This window comes from Coregonus clupeaformis, unplaced genomic scaffold, assembly GCF_020615455.1.
Source record: "Coregonus clupeaformis isolate EN_2021a unplaced genomic scaffold, ASM2061545v1 scaf0520, whole genome shotgun sequence".
Lineage (NCBI taxonomy): Eukaryota > Metazoa > Chordata > Actinopteri > Salmoniformes > Salmonidae > Coregonus > Coregonus clupeaformis.
In genome coordinates this window covers 266,373-288,332 of record NW_025533975.1, presented here as the reverse complement: position 1 = coordinate 288,332, position 21,960 = coordinate 266,373, and the positions used below count along the sequence as shown (strand labels likewise).

Here is a 21,960-nt window from a genome sequence, read left to right as displayed (position 1 = left end):
AGTGATAGAAAGTTAGTTTTGTTTTAAGCCTATCCCAAACCTTAACCTTAACGATTCGGAGTTAATGCCTAACCTTAAGATTTCGGTGTTAATGCCTAAACTTAACCTTAAACACTTCGAAATTTGATGTTTGCGAAACATGGATGAATGTCTAATTCTGACGTGAGACTGTGAGAGCTAGTTGCACACAGACATGCACAAGCAGGTACACACACAGGCATGCACATTCACACATGCAACAATACACGCACGCACACACACAAGCACACACACACACAGAAACAACGTAACTAACTCTCACGCAAAGTATAAGAATTCTATAACCCTCTTTCCCCAGGTTTTTGTCCCTGGCCTGTGTCTGTCTGTCTGTCTGTCCGTCTGAGTTATGACTCTCAGTGGTGGTGGAGTGAGCTGACACAGCACTGTCCTATACAAACTGTCCTCATCCCACCCTCGTGCCTCACCCGTCCCATAGACCTCTCTGTGCCCCCACCCTCTACCCCCCTCGCCCCCCTCGCCCCCAGTGTGACCCCCTTCGTCCCAACAGAGGTGTGCCAACAGCTCCCAAAACTAAACGCCTGCTGTCCTCTGACAATTTTCTCTCTCTGACTACACTTGTTTATGAATTATAGTTCCAGACACTACTAGTTACTTTTTTCTTTTACATTTCTTTAAATGTGAAAACGTTTGCCAAGACAATGCTTCAACTCTTTTCCCCAAGGAAATGAACAGTTGACATTAACAAACAATTTCATATCCTTATTTCTACATTTTGACTCGGCTGCTGGTTACATTTGTATTATGTTGGGTATTGTGTTCCATTATTAGACCATGAGTCACACATGGATGGTTGTTTTAAGAGACTTTATTGTGCCTCACAGGTGAAAACTATGGTGGTTTTTCATTTAGTACTCACAATACAAGAGACAGAAAGATCAGCTAATAATAATAAACATAACATATTATATAATTTACACATCTTGCCACATCATAAATAAAGTCTATGTATCACTGAATATGAAGTGATTCTTTGACTTTGAATACACAACTTCTGACTGGAGTTCTGTAAATGTTTTGAGAGTGTTTTGAAGGACAGTACTGTAGTATAAGATGTTTGGTTGGTTGAGTGAGTGAGCAGCTCTTCAATGTCAGAGAAATTGTACTACCTGAATACCATCCAAAATGGCTGACAGACGAAGATCTTGTTGATGACCAAGATGTCATAACTCATTGTTTGTCCATGGAGAGAGTGCTGTGCCCCTTATCCACTTACATCTTTCATTAGTATCCCACTAGGACCTTCTGTCTACGGATCTTGGCACCTTGAATGGGCAGACTAATCGCACTCAGGAGTCACTCAAACTGAAAAAGAACAGTCGGTCCGACTTGGATCCAGCTTTGGACAAATTCCACCCCTTTTCTCCGCATGACTTGGATCCAGTCGCCTGCTCCTCTCGTCCCATTGATCCAGACAGGCTTATCTGTCTATCACTGGTTTATCCCTATAAGGATACAGCTGTCTGGATGACTGCATGGGAAAGGGGATCCATCTGGTTAGCCAACAGTTTGACAATAACCTCATACAGTAGGCCCTAATGGCCTAATGGGCCCATATTGCCCTTGGCCCTGGTTCGAAGTAGTGCACTATAGGGAATATGGTGCCATTTGGGACACAGCCCTTTTGTTTTTCAGTGGCTAGGGGGCTGCATCCTATAGACTAATGGGATAGTACTATAACATTATTTTAAAGGATAAACAGATTTGACTTGCACCAATAAACTGCAAGGTTATATCTATGAACAGTTATGGTAGCTTATAATGGTAATGTAAAATCTAGAATAAATTAATAATGCGGGAACACCTCACAATTCTACTCATAAATATTTTGTAAAGTGTAAAGAAAATATTATGACACAACAACCTGTCATTGACTCCCCCCAGTCCCAACCTCCATCTCCACCTCCCTTCTGTTATCAATTATTTCTGCACTGTCATGCCTCATGAACCCATGATGCACCTCACCCCAACCCCGCCACATCATCCTCCCTTAATCGAATCAAATGTATTTATAAAGCCCTTTTATATCAGCAGATTTCACAAAGTGCCTATACAGAAACCCAGTCTAAAACCCCAAACAGCAAGCAAATGCAGATGTAGAAGCACAGTGGCTAGGAAAAACTCCCTAGAAAGGCAGGAACCTAGGAAGAAACCTAGAGAGGAACCAGGCTCTGAGGGGTGATCAGTCCTCTTCTGGCTGTGCCGGTGGAGATTATAAGAGTACATGGCCATTAAGGCCAGATCGTTCTTCAAGATGTTCAAACGTTCATACAGTAGATGACCAGCAGAGTCATACTCATCCTCTCTCGCGCCATTTCCAATTAAAGTAAATATTCTGTAGACTGCATGGCTCACACAACACACAGCTATGTCTGCTCTACCTCCTATAGCCTACCCTCTTAGAAAAAAAGGCGCTATCTAGAACCTTAAAGGTTCTTCGGCTGTCCCCATAGGAGAACCCTTTGAAGAACCCTTAAATGTTCCAGGTAAAACCCTTTTGGTTTCCATGTAGAACCCTTTCACCCACTTCCCTTGAAAACTGTTTGCCCTACAGCCAATTCTGTCGAATCAAAGGAATTTGCAAAAAACTATCAGATTTCTACAGAAATGAGATGCAAAGAAAATTCAGGGAGAGTGGGCACAAAAACGGTCAGATGAATACTGCCATTGAGAAAATCCAAAATAAATTGAGACATGATCTCTTTCAAGGACAGTCTCGCAAAAAGAAGCATTCTTGCGTTCTTACTACCCGCTATTCAAAGTGCTCCGAACAAATGAAGGGAATCATTCAAAAAATTGGCACATTCTAAGATCCGATGACAGTATCGGTAATGTGTTTTCGGATCCTCCCTTGGTCATATTCTCGCTGGGCAGAAATCTCAGCGATTAATTGGTAAACTCTGATTTACCACTCCAAAATACCCCTGCACAGCGTCTATTTGCGTCTCTACCGGATGGAAACTACAAGTGAAATGGCTGTGCTCAATGCAATGGCACTTACAAATGTAGATCCTTCAAACACCACCAAACAGGGAAACAGATCCCAATCAAAGGTGTTATTACGTGCTCCACTAAGGCTAATTTATCTTATAGCTTGTCCTTGTGGTAAAACCTATGTGGGTACAACGAAGCGCGAAGTACGAATCTTGGAGCATCGTAGAACCATTAGGTGCAAAAAACTTGACGTACCCAGTTGCGGCCCACTTTTTGGAAGTGAACCGCTCTATTACGTTATATCGGCATCGAACATGTCACCCTCCCTAGGAGAGCGGGTGACCTTGACAGTTTATTGTTAAAACTAGAGGCCGCCTGGATCTTTCATTTAAATACCCTTTCTCCCTTCTGTCTCAACGTAGCCTTTGATCTGAAGCCATTCTTGTGATTATTGTGTTTTTGCTATCCATTGTAAATAATGTTTGTAGGCCTACAGTACCAGTCAAAGGTTTGGACAAACCTACTCATTCAAGGGTTTTCTTTATTTTTACTATTTTCTACATTGTAAAATAATAGTGAAGACATCAAAACTATGAAATAACAAATATGGAATCATGTAGTAACCAAAAAAGTGTTAAACAAATCAAAATATATTTTATATTTGAGATTCTTCAAATAGCCACCCTTTACATTGATGACAGCTTTGCACACTCTTGCAAATTTATAAAAAACGAAAAACAGAAATATCACATTTACGTAAGTATTCAGACCCTTTATTAAGTACTTTGTTGAAGCACCTTTGGCAGCGATTACAGCCTTGAGTCTTCTTGGGTATGATGCTACAAGCTTGGCACACCTGTATTTGGGGAGTATCTCCCATTCTTCTCTGCAGATCCTCTCAAGCTCTGTCAGGTTGGATGGGGAGCGTCGCTGCACAGCTATTTTCAGCTCTCCAGAGATGTTCGATCGGGTTCAACTCTGGCTGGGCCACTCAAGGACATTCAGAGACTTGTCCCGAAGCCACTCTTGCATTGTCTTGGCTGTGTGCTTATGGTCATTGTCCTGTTGGAAGGTGAACCTTTGCCCCAGTCTGAGGTCCTGAGCCCTCTGGAGCAGGTTTTCATCAAGGATCTCTCTGTACTTTGCTCAGTTCATCTTTCCCTCGATCCTGACTAGTCTCCCAGTCCCTGCCGCTGAAAATCATCCCCCACAGCATGATGCTGCCACCACCATGCTTCACCATATGGATGGTGCCAGGTTTCCTCAGACGTGACGCTTGGCATTCAGGCTAAAGAGTTCAATCTTGGTTTCATCAGGCCAGAGAATCTTGTTTATCATGGTTTGAGAGTCCTTTAGGTGCCTTTTGGCAAACTCAAGCGGGCTGTCATGTGCCTTTAACTGAGGAGTGGCTTCCGTCGGGCCACTCTACCATAAAGGCCTGATTGGTGGAATGTTGCAGAGATTGTTGTCCTTCTGGAAGGTTCTCCCATCTCCACAGAGGAACTCTGGAGCTCTGTCAGAGTGACCATCGGGTTCTTGGTCACCTCCTGACCAAGGCCCTTTTCCTTTGATTGCTCAGTTTGGCCAGGCGGCCAGCTATAGGACGAGTCTTGGTGGTTCCAAACTTCTTCCATTTAAGAATGATGGAGGCCACTGTGTTCTTGGGGACCTTCAATGCTGCAGACATCTTTTGGTACCCTTCCCCAGATCTGTGCCTCGACACAATCCTGTCTTGTTGCGTCGTGCTAAGAACAGCACTTAGCCGTGGTATATTGGCCATATACCACACCTCCTCGGGCCTTATTGCTTAATTATACCCTGATGAAGACAGCTTGTCTATCGAAACGTTGGTTATTAGGTTATTAAATTATTGCGTCTGAGCTCCTAGAGTGTGCGGCTCTCCTTTTCTTTTCCAAGCGTTCTACTCCGCTAGCCAGCACCTCGCCTAAACAGGTGTTCTACTCCGCTAGCCAGCACCTCTCCTAAACAGGTGTTCTACTCCGCTAGCCAGCACCTATCCTAAACAGGTGTTCTACTCCGCTAGCCAGCACCTCTCCTAAACAGTTGTTCTACTCCGCTAGCCAGCACCTCTCCTAAACAGGTGTTCTACTCCGCTAGCCAGCACCTCTCCTAAACAGGTGTTCTACTCCGCTAGCCAGCACCTATCCTAAACAGGTGTTCTACTCCGCTAGCCAGCACCTCTCCTAAACAGTTGTTCTACTCCGCTAGCCAGCACCTCTCCTAAACAGGTGTTCTACTCCGCTAGCCAGCACCTCTCCTAAACAGGTGTTCTACTCTGCTTGCCAGCACCTCTCCTAAACAGGTGTTCTACTCTGCTAGCCAGCACCTCTCCTAAACAGGTGTTCTACTCTGCTAGCCAGCACCTCTCCTAAACAGGTGTTCTACTCCGCTAGCCAGCACCTCTCCTAAACAGGTGTTCTACTCCGTTAGCCAGCACCTCTCCTAAACAGGTGTTCTACTCCGTTAGCCAGCACCTCGCCTAAACAGGTGTTCTAATCCGCTAGCCAGCACCTCTCCTAAACAGGTGTTCTACTCCGTTAGCCAGCACCTCTCCTAAACAGGTGTTCTACTCCGTTAGCCAGCACCTCTCCTAAACAGGTGTTCTACTCCGTTAGCCAGCACCTCGCCTAAACAGGTGTTCTAATCCGCTAGCCAGCACCTCTCCTAAACAGGTGTGAGTTTCTTTCACCTCCAGATTACCCAAAAGGGTTCTACCTGGAACCAAAAAGCGTTCTCCTATGTGGACAGCCGAAGAATCCTTTTGGAACCCTTTTTTCTAAGAGTGTACCCTTCCTCCACATTGAACATTGCTTGTCCATCTGAACATATCGGTTTTCCTCGTCTCTATCCTTTTCTCATGAGGTGATGGTTGTAATGGGGTTTAAAACTGAGGCCTACTTGAAATGTACGAAATTGTGTATAGGAGCCTGGCTGATTTACATGAACAATGTGAAAACATGAAGCCATATTGGAAAGGTGGCACAGTTAAAAATACATAATTTCTGGGAAGCCAAGCAGTTTATTGTGAAGTGAGACTGCACGGTGTGAACTGATACATGATGTGGTGTCTAAAAGGACAGTTGCCACCTCTGGAAACTGAGACATTTAAAAACTCATGATAGGCACACAAAATATATCTCAAATTGGAACAACATTTCAAAACATTTAAAAAGAAAGTATAAAAAGAGCACCTAGGGCAACATTACATAAGGCAGTTAAATCAAGTTATATCAGTATATCAGAACCTGTGTGATCACTGGCTTCAGTTGAGGCTTGAGCTACCTACCTAACACTTCTTTGGAAATGCACAACCTTTGAAATGTCACAATGAGTCTGTTGTAGGCCTACACACGCCTATTACTAAATACTGAAGTGTTAGTAGCATGTTGTGTCTGTGAAATATTAGGCTTAGATAATCGAACTGACAAAAATACTACAATGAAACAGCACTGAACAGACTTTGACAGCTGAGTCCGACCTCCTCCTCTCCTTAGAGCCAGGCACTTTGATTTTGTGTGTGTTCACCTTTCAGAATAGGTATTTGCACCACCCATGCACTCTTCAAAGCAACTGGTCAGGGGAGGGGGGAGTGTGTGAGTGTGTGAGACAACCACATATCTCAAAGCAAGTAATAAAATAAGAGTAAAATACAACAACAGCAACAATAAGAATATTTTCAGCATCATCGTAACACAGTGTACACAGAATGAAACAGACTAAGACTATGATACACAAACGGTGGATACTTTCAACAGAGAGGCTTCCACTTCTACAATATATTATTAAAAAGGTTCAAAAATTGAACCCCTCCCCATCAAAAAAAAGGGTTCGATTTGAACCTTTACACAGGGTTCCTCGAAGACCCTTTTCAGAGGGATTCTTCAAGGAACCTTTTTGGACTGAAAAGGTTCCCCCTGTGTGTCAGTTTTAGAACCTCAAAAGGTTCTTCCAGGCTCAATTACTTCTAAGAGTGTATACTGTCTATTAAGGCAGATGTATAAATGGTTGACCCACTAATATTATTCATACAGAAATGTTATGTTCAAGCAGTTGGATTCAGTGAAGAGCTGTCATGGTCATGAGATTTAAGTTGAAGGTTGACACCATGTCTTCCATAAACAGACAGGTTATGTGGTACTGAACATTTCCAGAGCTTGCTGAGACTCAATCCTGTACTATGCACTTAGTGGGATTAACCTAAAAATAAAACATTGTTTTTTGGTAAATGAGGGGAAATAAATTATTGGTCAAAAGGAAAGTTCACTAAACCCTCAACCCCACCTTTCACCAAGCCTTAGCCCAACACCCTTTCCAGTGTAAGATTCTGCTTTCTTTGGAATGTGTAGAGATGCGTGGCTACTGCAACTGCAACTGCAGATCTGTGACAGTAATAGGAATACATTAATCAATGATATACAGTACCAGTCAAAAGTTTGGACACACCTACTCATTCAAGGGTTTTAATTTATTTGTACTATTTTTTACATGGTAGAATAATAGTGAAGACATCAAAACTATGAAATAACACATATGGAATCATGTAGTGACCAAAAAAGTGTTAAACAAATCAAAATATATTTTATATTTGAGATTATTCAAATAGCCACCCTTTGCCTTGATGCCAGCTTTGCACACTCTTGGCATTCTCTCAACCAGCTTCACCTGGAATGCTTTTCCAACAGTCTTGAAGGAGTTCCCACATATGCTGAGCACTTGTTGGCTGCTTTTCCTTCACTCTTCCATCCGACTCATCCCAAACCATCTCAATTGGGTTGAGGTCGGGGGATTGTGGAGGCCAGGTCATCTGATGCAGCACTCCATCACTCTACTTCTTGGTAAAATAGCCCTTACACTGGAGGTGTGTTGGGTCATTGTCCTTTTGAAAAACAAATGATAGTCCCACTAAGCCCAAACCAGACGGGATGACGCATCGCTGCAGAATGCTGTGGTAGCCATGCTGTTTAAGTGTGCCTTGAATTCTAAATAAATCACAGACAGTGTCACCAGCAAAGCACCCCCACACCATAACACCTACTCCTCCATGCTTTACGGTGGGAAATACACATGCGGAGATCATCCGTTCACCCACACCAAGTCTCACAAAGACACAGCGGTTTGAACCAAAAATCTCAAATTTGGACTCCAGACCAAAGGACACATTTCCACCGGTGTAATGTCCATTGCTCGTGTTTCTTGGCCCAAGCAGGTCTCTTCTTCTTATTGGTGTCCTTTAGTAGTGGTTTCTTTGCAGAAATTCGACCATGAAGGCCTGATTCACACAGTCCCCTCTGAACAGTTGATGTTGAGATGTGTCTGTTACTCTGTTCACTCTGTGAAGTGTTTATTTGGGCTGCAGTTTCTGAGGCTGGTAACTCTAATGAACTTATCCTCTGCAGCAGAGGTAACTCTGGGTCTTCCATTCCTGTGGCGGTCCTCATGAGAGCCAGTTTTATCATAGCGCTTGATGGATTTTGCGACTTCACTTGAAGAATCTTTCAAAGTTGTTGACATTTTCCGTATTGACTGACCTTCATGTCTTAAAGTAAGGATGGACTGTCGTTTCTCTTTGCTTATTTGAGCTGTTCTTGCCATAATATGGACTTTTACCAAATAGGGCTATCTTCTGTATACCCCACTACCTTGTCACAACACAACTGATTGGCTCAAACGCATTAAGAAGGAAATAAATTCCACAAATTAACTTTTAACAAGGCACACCTGTTAATTGAAATGCATTCCAGGTGACTACCTCTTGAAGCTGGTTGAGAGAATGCCAAGAGTGTGCAAAGCTGTCATCAAGGCAAAGGGTGGCTATTTGAAGAATCTCAAATCTCAAATATATTTTGATTTGTTTAACACTTTTTTGGTTACTACATGATTCCATATGTGTTATTTCATAGTTTTGATGTCTTCACTATTATTCTACAATGTAAAAAATAGTAAAAATAAAGAAAAACCCTTGAATGAGTAGGTGTGTCCAAACCTTTGACTGGTAGTGTAGCTAGCATGATTAAGAGTTAGGTCCTCAGTGATACCACTAACTAAACTGTAACACAAGTGGATTGTTCATTTCTCTCTGGTGCCTGTATCATCTACCATTCTGTCTCTCTGGTTCTCACTATCCAAAGAGCGAGAGAGCGATAGAGAGAGAGTTCAGATCAAGCCAGTCCTTTCATCCTCATAGCAGTGGAAGTGAAGGCTTCTGAACAGAAGCAGGAAGTAAACAGTTGATGCCGAGGAGTCTGGGAAGTGTGGTCTTTGGGATAGTGAGTCCTGAGGCGCTTATTGCTGTGTCCTGAAGCCGGGGAGGCCTGCAGGCCATGAGCTTGTTTTGGTGCCATAAACCTTGAGTTATGTTGGGGGCGGCTGGGGTTTCATTACCCCCAGTGTGGGGTAAGGGGATATGGGGGTAAGGGGGTAAGGGGGGTAAGAGTAGGGGTTCTTGGGGTAGTTGGTTCCTCCATGGGTCAGAGTGGGAACTCCAGGGTTCTGGTTGTGTTGCTCCCCCAGAGTTTAGTATGGGGCTGGTTGAGTTGCTCCCCCAGGGTGGGAAGGGGAAGTGGGTACGGGGTGAAGGGTAGGGGCTCTGGGGCTGGTTGTGTTGCTCTCCCAGGGTAGGAAGGGGAAATGGGTATGGGGTGAAGGATAGGGGCTCTGGGGCTGGTTGTGTTGGTCCCCAGGGTAGGAAGGGAACTGGGTATGGGGTGAAGGTAGGGGCTCTGGGGCTGGTTGTGTTGCTCCCCAGGGTAGGAAGAGAAGTGGGTACGGGGTGAAGGGTAGGGGCTCTGGGGTGCTGGGTTCCTAGAGTGTCTGTCTCTACTTGCGTCGCCGGTGTTGGTGGTGATGGTGGCTCTGCATGTCTTCCATGGTGACCCCTACCCCCACACGCCGATCACGAACGCCCTCGATCTCACACTCATTCTCTCCGCGAGCGATACGGAAGTAGCCGTTCTCCCCCCAGTTCTTCCCCACGAGTTGGCAGCGATCTGAAAAAGTCACTAGAAAGAGTGGAATGGGTTAGAATGTAGATATAGTAGATAGAGACCACAGGAGGCTGTTGAGGGCAGGACGGCTCATAACAATGGCTGAAACGGAGCGAATGGAATGGCATCAAACACATGGAAACCATGTGTTGGATGTATTTGATACCATTCCCCTGATTCCGCTCCAGCCATTACCTTTACCTGTCCTCCACAATTAAGGTGCCACCATCCTCCTGTGGTAGATACATCATAAGATATTTACACAAATAAGAGACACAACAGAGAGAAACAGATGTGATGAGTAATGTGAGGAGCCATTACTTACCCAGTACTTATTTGTTGTCCCATCATAGTTCCTGTCCTCTCCCCACCTGGAACAGAACACACAGAGACGGATTACTGACATGATTGTTTTCCAACTGAAGGGAACACACTATTATGAACTTCAGAGGTTTCTTCATTTTTCACTGGGAATAAAAATAATCGGAAAATTATTCTGTTGTGAATTGTGTTGTTTTTAACCTTTTACAAGTAGCTTTTAAATACATCCCACGCCCACGTAGGAATGTGCACACCTGAGAGTGTTTTGACACAACTGACATGGAATTCGAGTCAGAGCTATAAGTATAGGTAGAGATGCTGAGTACAAAACATCTTTCATCTCTTAACAGCATCCTGAAAACAAGACGTTATTTATGACCATGGCTAAGGAACACCAGAGTGATTATACTGCCCAAACACACACACACACACACACACACACACACACACACACACACACACACACGTCTCTCCTGCATCCAATTTTCATACCGCCCCCAACAGATCCACAGATGATGCAGTCTCTATTGCGTTCCACACCGCCCTTCACACCTGGACAAAAGGAACACATTTACATTTAAGTCATTTAGCAGACTGCCTATTCATTGACTACTGCTCAGCGTTCAACACCATAGTGCCCTCAAAGTTCATCACTAAGCTAAGGACCCTGGGACTAAACACCTCCCTCTGCAACTGGATCCTGGACTTCCTGACGGGCCGCCCCCAGGTGGTGAGGGTAGGTAACAACACATCCGCTACGCTGATCCTCAACACGGGGTCCCCTCAGGGGTGCGTGCTCAGTCCCCTCCTGTACTCCCATTCATGACTGCATGGCCAGGCACGACTCCAACAACATCATTAAGTTTTCCGATGACACAACAGTGGTTGGCCTGATCACAGACAACGACGAGACAGCCTATAGGGAGGAGGTCAGAGACCTGGTCGTGTGGTGCCAGGACAACAACCTCTCCCTCAACGTGATCAAGACAAAGGAGATGATTGTGGACGACAGGAAAAAGAAGAGGACCGAGTACGCCCCCATTCTCATCGACAGGGCTGTAGTGGAGCAGGTTGAGAGCTTCAAGTTCCTTGGTGTCCACATCACCAACAAACTAACATGGTCCAAGCACACCAAGACAGTCGTGAAGAGGGCACGACAAAACCTATTCCCCCTCAGGAGACTGAAAAGATTTGGCATGGGTCCTCAGATCCTCAAAAGGTTCTACAGCTGCACCATCGAGAGCATCCTGACTGGTTGCATCACTGCCTGGTATGGCAACTGCCTCGGCCTCCACCGCAAGGCACTACAGAGGGTAGTGTGTACGGCCCAGTACATCACTGGGGCCAAGCTTCCTACCATCCAGGACCTCTATACCAGGCGGTGTCAGAGGGACCCTGGGACTAAACACCTCCCTCTGCAACTGGATCCTGGACTTCCTGACGGGCCGCCCCCAGGTGGTAAGGGTAGGTAACAACACATCCGCCACGCTGATCCTCAACACTAAGAATTGTCAAAGACTCCAGCCACCCTAGTCATAGACTGTTCTCTCTGCTACCGCACGGCAAGCTGTACCAGAGCGCCAAATCTAGGTCCAAGAGGCCTCTAAACAGCTTCTACCCCCAAGCCATAAACCCCCCCCACCCCTTCTTTTACGCTGCTGCTACTGTTTATTATCTACGCATAGTCACTTTAATAACTCTACCTACATGTACATATTACCCCCAATTACCTCGATTAACCGATGCCCCCGCACATTGACTCGGTACTGGCACCCCCTGTATATAGCCTCGCTATTGTTATTTTTACTGCTGCTCTTTAATTATTTGTTACTTTTATTTCGTATTATTTTATATTGTGTTTATTTTTATTTTTTGGTATTCTTTCTTAAAACTGCATTGTTGGTTAAGGGCTTGTAAGTAAGCATTTCACTGTAAGGTCTGCACCTGTTGTACTTGCCGCATGTGACAAATACAATTTGATTTGATTTGATTTGATCCCACATCATTCAGATTCCTCAGCAGCACACTGAATTCCCCCCTCTGCCACTTCCCCCATCGCAGCGCAGGAAACAGGAAGGAGATGGACGGCCAGGGAAGAAGTGGTCACCGCCCGACTCCTGTCATCTCACAGACAACAACAACATTGCTGAAGGTTGAGTGAGGCTCTCATAAATTCACCTTACCCCTGCAGAGGTCTCTCTCTCTCTCTCCTTCTGGCAAAGGCCCATGAATTCCCATCATCTTTAGCTTCTGGTCCTATCTGGCAGTTGCCCCCAGTCGGATACGGCCCAGAGTCCCTGCGTCTCAGACCTAATTTCCCTCCCCCCTCCCTTGCTCCAGTTCTATTCCCATCCTGTTTGTGAACACCAGGCCCTAGGGCCTCTAGAGCCTCATCTTTTATAAGAGAAAAGGAATGCTGGGAAAGAGATGTGGTGTTTTCAGTTACATTTACATTTTAGTCATTTAGCAGACGCTCTTATCCAGAGCGACTTACAGTTTGTTATTTTTTTATTTTATTTGTTATACCCCCCGTGGGAATCGAACCCACAACCCTGGCGTTGCAAACGCCATGCTCTACCAACTGAGCTACATCCCTGCCGGTCATTCCCTCCCCTGCCCTGGACGATGCTGGGCCAATTGTGTGCCGCCCCATGGGTCTCCCGGTCGCGACCAGCTATGACAGAGCCTGAATTCGAACCAGGATCTCTAGTGGCACAGCTAGCACTGCGATGCAGTGCCTTAGACCACTGCGCCACTCGGGAGTTGTTGCCAACTCGGTAGCCTGCCACCAAAATATTTGCGAATAATGCCAATCTTCATTCAGCAAGTCTCTTTATTACTTGACTCTGGTTCGGACAATAGTTCAAGGGTCATCATGCTTTGAATAGGCAAATACAAACAGCTGTACAAACATCACAACCACATCTTAAATAGATGGAGACTGGAGGTTGTCTGAAGACTCAGACTGGATTTAATTCCGCTATCGCTACATATATTCAGTCTGAGACTGCCATCCTAGAAGCCCTTTCTGCTGACACCAAAGTGAGGGACGTTGTCCCCACGCCGTTTTAACCACGTGTGTTCAGGCTCTGGCCCAACCCATCGGTTTCTGAGACCAATAAAAACGATTAGAATGTGTTAACTTTCGAGAAGTCGTCTGGGAGGTGATCAAATCCAGACTCATGGTGGAGAATAAATGTTAGTGGGCGTGGCGTTTGGCAGGAGCGATGTGGATGGATAGCCAGGCAAGGCAGGATGTGTGTTTTGGGAGGCTAAATTGTATGTGTGTGTGGGTGCGTTTGTGTGTGTGTGTGTGTGGGTGCATTTGTGCATGCATGTGTGTGTGTGTGTGTGTGTGTGTGTGTGTGTGTGTGTGTGTGTGTGTGCACATTTGTATGTGTGTGTACTTGTGTGTATACGTGTGTGTGTATACGGGCAGAGCCAGAGAGCCAGACAGAATTGGACCACTATGGAGCCCTTATCTCCCCCAGTTAGCGTTGTTCCCCCTGGACAATGAGGGACATACCAGTCCTCCCCCACCTTACCCCTGACCTCCTCTATGGGTCTGATCCCCTCTCTGTCCAGTACAGTTGGGATCAACACACCAGACAATTCCCTTTCCACCAGAGTGGACCTCAATGCCCTAAACACAAACTTTCCCATGCCCTTGGCTTACTAGAACGCACTGCAGCGGGATTTTGCTTGTAAAAACATCAGTGCTTGTGACAGTCAGGCTCTACGCACCCTGTCCTGACCCCCTTCTTCCCCCCACCCCGACCCCAAATCCATACCCTCAGTGCCCACCGAGCCTCGCGTTCGTGGCCCAAACCAGCGAAAGAACCGCAGTGTCAGCGGAGGTTGGATGCAGGGGGAATATGAGCTTCAACCATCATCATCATCATCATCATCATCAGTAGAGCATGCTGCTCAGACCAGACACCAGCAGTGTGCCAGGACAGACCAGACAGGACAGACCAGGACAGACCGACCAGACAGGACAGACCGACCAGACAGGACAGACCAGACAGGACAGACCAGACAGGACAGACCGACCAGACAGGACAGACCAGACAGGACAGACCAGACAGGACAGACCAGACAGGACAGACCAGGACAGACCGACCAGACAGGACAGACCAGACAGGACAGACCAGGACAGACCCGACCAGACAGGACAGACCAGACAGGACAGACCGACCAGACAGGACAGACCAGACTCCAGCAGCGATCCAGGACAGACCAGAGCTAGTGTGCACCCCAAATGGCACCATATTCCCTATGTAGAGCATTTCTTTTGAGCTGAGCACTATGAGCCTTGGTCAAAGTAGTGCACTATAAAGGGAATAGGGTGCCATTTGGGAATCAGCCTTATGCTATTGACCTTGATAGACCGAGACCCTAGACCAGGGTTCCCAACTTCTTTCAATATTTTTTTCTTTTTATTGTTGGACATTAAAGACTGTAAAAACACCAGGAAATCAGCTCCAAGTGATTTTAATTTAAGAATTTTTTTCCCAAGTATTCCCACGCATAATAGAGAGACACGTGATCACATACAAATGTAAGCAAGGTTTGAAACGATTTTGTTTTAGTCAAACATTATATCTGTTTGGGCTTTTTGCGGTCAATTTGTAGTCTACAAATTATTTGTAATTATGTTCCAGCCCCCCGACCATCCGCTCAAGAAAAAATTGGCCTGCGGGCCAGATCTAGATGATGATCCCTGCCCTAGACTTTCCTGACCTAGAATACTTAGCATAGTTGTACAGCCCCACAAAGCCATATATACAGAATTTATGTATATGGCCTACATAATCTAATATACTGCATTTATGACATACATGTGAAATACATACTCACAAACAACCAAGCAAACAGAGCACTCACTTGATGTCAGAGACAAACCAGGTATAGGTAAATAAAGTCTTCAGACATGCCCACTGGTTATGAATTATACCTCAAAAATGCAGGTAGAAATACACACTGACAAATACAGACATTACTAAAAGTTAAATGACACAATATCACGAGACCCAAACAGAGCCAGCAGGACGGGGCAGAAGTGGATCTCCATGCTCTGTTTCTCTTGATCAATGGCCGATCAGATAAGAGTTAGAGAAACTGCCTCCATGATGGCTCTCAGCGGCTCTGCTCCTTTTTATTCAACTGACAGCATTGTTCAAGCCAAAGACAACAAACCCTCCAACTCCAGTTTTTGCACAACGCTGGAGCACACACAAACACACACACACACACACACACACACACACACACACACACACACACACACACACTCTTGCGCATACACACACACAAGCCAAACATTCCACCGGTAGCTAACAGACTCAGAAGGTGATAATTTCCAGATAGAAAAACACATCAAATGGATCTTTACAAGGGGAAAGTATGTTCATAACGCATATCTTTCCTCATTCTAGGCACAAGGCTTGTAATGCCTAGAATAGACAGCCCAGACAGACAGCACAAAACAAACACCTGGTCACTCAGACTAAACTATAATGTGAGTATTTGGCCGGGATGGGGTGTTGGGGGTTAGTGGTAATAGGTTGGGGGAGTGGAGAGAACAATGTCTCGGAGGAAGTGTTCGCTCCTCATAGAAGTTGCCCTTAGGTACATATCTAGGATCAGCTTACCCTCCCCAAAACCTAACCTCCAAACATCAACACTGACCTTAGATCAGTGTCTAGGGACTAGTTGATTCTACTCCCAGAGGGAGACAGAGGGGTGGGGGTGGGGTGATAGGGAGTGACAGGGAGGGATGGGGAGGTGATCCAGGTGTGTAGTGTCTGCCTGCCTGCATTTTTTGTGGTCTCCATGGTAACTAAGGGGGCTTGTCTGGGGAAATGAGGACTGGAGCCAAGGTGTCTCCCAACAGAAGGAGCTGACAGACAGACGGGGAGGGAGGGCAACTCTCTTAGTCACACTGAAGAACATAACACACCTGTGCTAGCATGCGGTCTGGGACTGTATACAGGAAGATGGTTTCATCATTTAATAACTTGGCAAATGCAAACAAGTATACTGAGGTTTTCTATTGTTGGTAGACTTAGGCCGGAATTCAATGCAAGGCGTAATTATAGCACCGTCGCTATAAACAGACTTTAAAGGTCATTTACAGCTACATTGTCACCTGTATAGTGTGCTGCACTATAATCGGCCTTGTATTGAATCCCGGCCTTAGATATAAATTATGGAACATTTGATAAGATATATTGAATGCATTTAGCCTACAATAACATTTGAGGAAGGTGAAGACTGAACACAAGACATCCAAAAGTAATACCGCCATTTTCTTCCTAGACTGCCTCCCACATACTGAATGTCGAATGAAATGTAATCACATAACAATGGATAAAAGACAACACAAAGCTCTACCAGATGGCAGATGATTGACAGCCTTACCCTGTGATCCTGACGGAGTGTGTGTTGTGTTTGCGTAGTGTGGTGGTTTGGTGAAGCTGACGTCTGTGTGTTTGTAGATCCCACTCTTATAGACAAAGAAGTCCTCATGGACCTCCAGGATGGCTGCAGGATACACAGGAAGAAAAACACAAGTTAGATGAACTGGAAACACAGAAACACACACTTTTTACAGCCAGACAAATCTATAGCTTCTCAGATGGTTATAAAAGGACCAACCAAAGGCAGTTAGTTCATGCTTCAATATTGTTGAAAAACATAGATACAATCAACTTTACTATTAACCCATATCAGGTAAAGAAAGCATCACTGTAGTTCAAAGGTAACCAATCTGGGCCTGGTTTCCCAAAAAGCATCTTAAGGCTAAGTTCATCGTTATAACCTTTGTAGGAGCATCGTTAAATCTCTGAGCTTTTTCCCAAAACCATTGTTAATAAAGTTGCTCTTTAAAACCTCGTATTTACTGACTGCCTCAGACCAGTCGTCGAACAGCTAATTACTTCGTTAGATGCATTTTTTCCCTACCGCTACATTATACACAGAAGATCTCTGTTAAACATAGAATCAAGATAAACCGAAAATTGACACCAACCATACCGATCACTTATCGCAGGCATTTTGCTGATATTGTTCATTACGATAAGTAGCCCATACTAGACAAATGTGAAGTTTGAAATGAAATAAGTTTGCTAATATGGGTGATTGTTGATGGGATAATTGATGGATACAACCATCAATCTAGTAGTAATAGTTTAAAAGGATGATTTAAAAAACTGTTGTGCACATTAATGTTATAAACTTATCCTTTTATTTAACATTATTGCATAAATTCAGGCAATTTATCACGATATGCATTTTCTTCATTATGGCCCAGCTCTACTACAAATACAAAATTGCCAATATCTTTGCAATTGTTAAGCGAAGGATTAAAATATGCTTCAAATGAAAACCGATGACTGCATAGGCCTACTGTGCATTTGGAAAGTATTCAGACCCCTTCCCTCTTTCCAGCCTTATTCTTAAACGGATTAAATTAATTTATATCCTCATCAACCTACACAGCGAAAACCGGTTTTTAGAAATGTTTGCAAATTTGTGAATTGCAAATTTGTTAAAAATAAGACACAGAAATACCTTATTTACGTAGGTATTCAGACCCTTTGCTATGAGACTCGAAATTGAGCTCAGGTGCATCCTGTTTCCATTGATCATTCTTGATATGTTTCTACAACTTGATTGGAGTCCACCTGTGGTAAATTCAACTGATTGGACATGATTTGGAAAGGCACACACCTGTCTATTTAAAGTCCCACAGTTGACAACGCATGTCAGAGCAAAAACCAAGCCATGAGGTCAAAGGAATTGTCTGTAGAGCTCCGAGACAGGATTGTGTCGAGGCACAGATCTGCAGCATTGAAGGTCCCCAAGAACACAGTGGCCTTTCTTAAATGAAAGAAGTTTGGAACCACCAAGATTCTTCCTAGAGCTGGCCGCTCAGCCAAACTGAGCAATCTGGAGAGAAGGGCCTTGGTCAGGGAGGTGACCAAGAACCTGATGGTCACTCTGACAGAGCTCCAGAGTTCTTCTGTAGAAAGGTGAGGCCTTCCAGAAGGACAACCATCTCTGCAGCACTCCACCAATCAGGCCTTTATGGTAGAGTGGCCTGACGGAAGCTACTCCTCAGTTAAAAGCACATGACAGCCCGCTTGGAGTTTGCCAAAAGACACCTAAAGGACTCTCAGACCATGAGAAACAAGATTATCTGGTCTGATGAAACCAAGATTGAACTCTTTAGCCTGAATTCCAAGCATCACGTCTGGAGGAAACCTGGCACCATCCCTTCGGTGAAGCATGGTGGTGGCAGAATCATGCTGTGGGGATGTTTTTCAGCGGCAGGGACTGGGAGACTAGTCAGGATCGAGGGAAAGATGAACGGAGCAAAGTACAGAGAGGTCCTTGATGAAAACCTGCTCCAGAGCGCTCAGGACCTCAGACTGGGGGAAGGTTCAACTTCCAACAGGACAACAACCCTAAGCACACAGCCAAGACAACGCAGGAGTGGCATCGGGACAAGTCTTTGAATGTCCTTGAGTGGCCCAGCCAGAGCCCGCACTTGAACCCGATCGAACATCTCTGGCGGAGACCTGAAAATAGCTGTGCAGCGACGCTCCCCATTCAACCTGACAGAGCTTGAGAGGATCTGCAGAGAAGAATGTGAGAAACTCCCCAAATACAGGTGTGCCAAGCTTGTAGCGTCATACCTAAGAAGACTTGAGGCTGTAAATGCAGCCAAAGGTGCTTCAACAAAGTACTAAGTAAAGGGTCTGAATACTTACAGTACCAGTCAAAAGTTTGGACACACATACTCATTCAAGGGTTTTTTCTTTATTTTCTACTATTTTTTACATTTGTAGAATAATAGTGAAGACATCAACACTATGAAATAACACATATGGAATCATGTAGTAACCAAAAAAGTGTTAAACAAATCAAAATATATTTGAGATTTTAGATCCTTCAAATAGCCACCCTTTGCCTTTGTCACGATCGTTGAGAGACAGGTCAGACCAAGGTGCAGCGTGGTATGCAAACATGTTTATTAAACTCAATAAACATAAACAAAACAAGAAACAACGTAACGCGAAGTCCTCAGGCTATACACATACAAGTCTAAACACGGAACAAGATCCCACAACTAAGGTAGGCAACCAGGCTACTTAAGTATGATTCACAATCAGAGACAACGAGCGACAGCTGACTCTGATTGGGAATCACACCGGCCAAACATAGAAATACAAAACCTAGAACATAAACATAGAATTTCTAGCATAGATTCTCACGCCCTGACCAAACCAACTAAAGACAACCGGCCTCTCAAGGCCAGGGCGTGACAGTACCCACCCCCAAAGGTGCGTACTCCGGTCGCACCAACCTGACTCATTAGGGGAGGGTCCGGGTGGGCATTCCGCCTCGGAGGCGGATCCGGCTCCGGGCGTGACGACCTCTCCCTCTCTGCCTCCCCGTTGCGCCCCTGGTATGGTCTGGACCTCGGCACGATGCTTCCCCTCTCCTTCCTCCCACGATGCACCAAGCCCTGTCTGGACCCTGGTGTGAGAGACCCCGAACCTTGAGAGGGGCTGACGGCTGGGCCTGGATCGGCAATCCTCCCGCGATGCACCAAGCCCTGTCTGGACCCTGGTGTGGGAGGCCCCGACCCTGGAGAGGGGCTGACTTCTGGGTCTGGAGTGGCGCCGCTGACTGGAGCTGAACTGGACCCCGGTGGAGCGGACTGCTCTGGCTCCGGAGTGGATCCGCTGACCGGAGCTGGACTGGACACCGGTGGAGCGGACTGCTCTGGCTCCGGAGTGGAGCCGCTGACCAGAGCTGGACTTGGCACCGGTGGAGCGGACTACTCTGGCTCCGGAGTGGAGCCGCAGACCGGAGCTGGACTGGACACCGGTGGAGCGGACTGCTCTGGCTCCGGAGTGGAACCGCTGACCGGAACTGGACTAGGCACCGGTGGAGCGGACTACTCTGGCGCCAGAGTGGAGCCGCTGACCGGAGCTGGACTGGACAACACCGGTGGAGCGGACTGCTCTGGCTCCGGAGTGGAACCGTTGACCGGAGCTGGACTGGGCACCGGTGGAATGGACACGGACCGTGCCGGACTGGGAACACGCACCACTGTCTTGGTGCGAGGAGCAGGCACGGGCCGGGCCAGACTGGAGACACGCACCACAGGTCTGGTGCGAGGAGCAGGGCCGGGCCGGACTGGGGACACGCACCACTGGTCTGGTGCGAGGAGCAGGCACGGGTCGTACCGGACTGGGAACACGCACCACTGTCTTGGTGCGAGGTGCAGGCACGGGCCGGGCCGGACTGGAGACACGCACCACTGGCCTGGTGCGGGGAGCAGGTACGGGGCGTACTGGGCTGGCGACAGGCACCCCTGGTTTGGTGTGAGGAGCTGGCACGGGCTGTGCACGCGCAATGGCGATACAGTATGTAGAACCGGCGCAGGATATGCTGGACCGAGGAGGCGTACTGGAGACCAGGAGCGTTGAGCAGGCACAACCTGTCCTGGCTGGATGCCCATTTTCGCACGGCATGTGCGTGGCGCTAGCACAGGACGCACCGGACTGTGCCGGCGCACTGGCGACACACTGCGTAGCTCCGCATAACACGGAGCCTGCACGGTCACACGCTTCCTAGCGTGACTACGGAGAGTTGGCTCTGCTCTGAACCCTGGCTCGCCAACCACCCCGTGTGCCCCCCGCCCAAAAAAATTTTTTGGGGCTGCTTCCCGGGCTTTCTTCCTGACCGAGTCCTTTTGGGTCGCCGTTTCTCCTCTCCTGCTTGGGCTTCCTCCTTCGCCCAGGGTCCTTTACCCGCAAATATCTCCTCCCAAGACCACATCTTCCCCACCTGTGTCCAGGGTGTTTGTTCCTCCTGAGCACGCTGCTTTGTCCGTTGGGGGTGGGATCTTCTGTCACGATCGTTGAGAGACGGGTCAGACCAAGGTGCAGCGTGGTATGCAAACATGTTTATTAAACTCAATAAACATAAACAAAACAAGAAACAACGTAACGCGAAGTCCTCAGGCTATACACATACAAGTCTAAACACGGAACAAGATCCCACAACTAAGGTAGGCAACAGGCTACTTAAGTATGATTCACAATCAGAGACAACGAGCGACAGCTGTCTCTGATTGGGAATCACACCCGGCCAAACATAGAAATACAATACCTAGAACATAAACATAGAATTTCTAGCATAGATTCTCACGCCCTGACCAAACCAACTAAAGAGAACCTGCCTCTCAAGGCCAGGGCGTGACAGCCTTGATGACAGCTTTGCACACTCTTGGCATTCTCTCAACCAGCTTCACCTGGAATGCTTTTCCAACAGTCTTGAAGGAGTTCCCACAGATGCTGAGCACTTGTTGGCTGCTTTTCCTTCACTCTGCGGTCCAACTCATCCCAAACCATCTCAATTGGGTGGAGGTCGGGGGATTGTGGAGGCTCTCAGGTGCGGTGTTGGGACTCTTTGAACCGGTGCACTATAAACCCAGTAGAGCTAAACCCCTGTGACTTTCTCATTAGAAACCCCACTGGGAAAAACTATCTGGAACTCTCGCTGAGTAATTCCCACATTTGGAGGACTACTTGTTCTTACAAAGTTACCATTATCTTGCTCTCTT

General features: G+C 46.3%; 1 pseudogene; it reads right to left on the bottom strand.

Annotated features, from left to right (window-relative positions):
* Positions 1-9,828: 9,828 nt before the first annotated feature.
* LOC121586710 overlaps positions 9,829-21,960 on the bottom strand; it is a 43,306-nt pseudogene continuing 31,174 nt past the window's right edge.